Source organism: Rutidosis leptorrhynchoides, chromosome 8, assembly GCF_046630445.1.
Source record: "Rutidosis leptorrhynchoides isolate AG116_Rl617_1_P2 chromosome 8, CSIRO_AGI_Rlap_v1, whole genome shotgun sequence".
Taxonomy (NCBI): domain Eukaryota; kingdom Viridiplantae; phylum Streptophyta; class Magnoliopsida; order Asterales; family Asteraceae; genus Rutidosis; species Rutidosis leptorrhynchoides.
Genome location: NC_092340.1, coordinates 28474212 through 28476057, shown reverse-complemented (window position 1 = coordinate 28476057; position 1846 = coordinate 28474212).

The following is a 1846-nucleotide window of genomic DNA, read 5'->3' as shown; positions in this document are numbered from 1 at the left end:
GGAATTGAACAAAGATTTTGAGAAGTATTTTACCTTGATTATGAAGAGGAAAGTTGTTGAGATTAAAGTATGATATGAGAGCATTCAAGTGTGTGTTTTTAGTTTAAGAAAATGTGGAGTAAAAATGAGTTAAAATGGTCCTTATTTATAAGCTTATAATTTTGGCTTTTAGTGAAAATATCTAAGATATGTTAAATTGTATTAAGTCATGCATGACATATTAAATTGATTAGGTCATGGATGACATATTACACAAATAATTGCAGATTTCTATTGGTATATACCAATAGTAAATACTTCTAGAAGCTGTGTATAATACGGGTAAAAATATCGTATGAATGCGAGTAGAATTCTTGAGGGAATTGAACGGAAATATGAGTATAGATATCCTTTATATGTATTGGTATATTATAAAGTGTATTCAATACTTGTAAGGATGTATTTACACTCGTAATACATTATATGTAAATACATTTTAACATAAGTTAATTACGTCGTTTAAATAGTAACATATATATTGTTTGAAAACTCTTTAAATTAGTAGTATGAAAAAAATATATATATATATATATATATATATATATATATATATATATATATATATATATATATATATATATATATATAATACTTTGTTAATATACTTAATGAGATATTTAATTATCATAGTTTCAAGTTAAATATATATAAATCCATATATATACACAATAACTAAACAATTAAACAATTAAATCAAGCTATGACGTTCGTGAATCGCGGGAATAAAAGGGTGACCAAAAGCTTGTGTAAAAATCTTTCTGGAGGTTTAAGATTTATTAAAATTCATTGCTTATCGAGTCGGAATTATATAAAGATTAAGTTTAAATTTGGTCGGAAATTTCCGGGTCGTCACAGTACCTACCCGTTAAAGAAATTTCGTCCCGAACTTTGATCGAGGTCGTCATGGCTAACAATAAGAATGTTATTATGACGAATATAAGTTGATTCATAGGGTTTTATCATGATTGAGAAATATGGATAAAATAATTCGATTACTCGAAACGTATGAGTGAAGCTATCGTAAAAGAGTGAAATGAGAAAATAGGGATTCGTCTTATCTTTTGACGTCATCACAGTTAATCTCCGGATTAAAGAAAATCTTTGTAATCTATATAAGATTTGATTCTTCGGCGATTAAGGAAATTATGATCCTCTTCGATTTAATGCAATAATCTGTCTCGATTTCTCTGTCGGATATTTTACTATAAATCAACCTCCTACGTTTCCTTATTTCCACATCTCCCATATTTTATACTTTCTTCCTTTCTTCGTACTTCCAAAACATTCGTCAATATGCTCCATCCAGTTTTAATTCTTGATATATTCTTGACTATCACATCTGTCATTCTTCTTTTTCATCTTTCACCGGAGGAATCCGTTAATTTCTACTATGCTCTTGGGTTTATAGTGTTCTTAGTTTTCCCGTGTCTTTATATTGCTATACGCATCGATATACAAGGTTTGTAATTTCTGCGTTATCTTCGTGCTTATATTTTTCCTTATATTTTGGAGTTTCATGCTTCCGTCTTCTTTTCCCGACTTCAAGTCAAGCAAATAATGGTCTAGAATTCATAGATATGAAATTTGGAATGAACATAGCTAATGCTCTAAGAGAGAAATTGTAATAGCACAATTTGACTTGTGAAATTACCAGAATCCAAAGGAAAAGATAGAACTATCAATAGAATATGTTCTTGATATGTTTAGAGATTAGATTGAATGTAAGAGTCATGTAACATGGCACATGATGACGTTATGGTCTGTGAATCATTACGTTCCATTTAGAAACTCAGCATGACTTACTGTA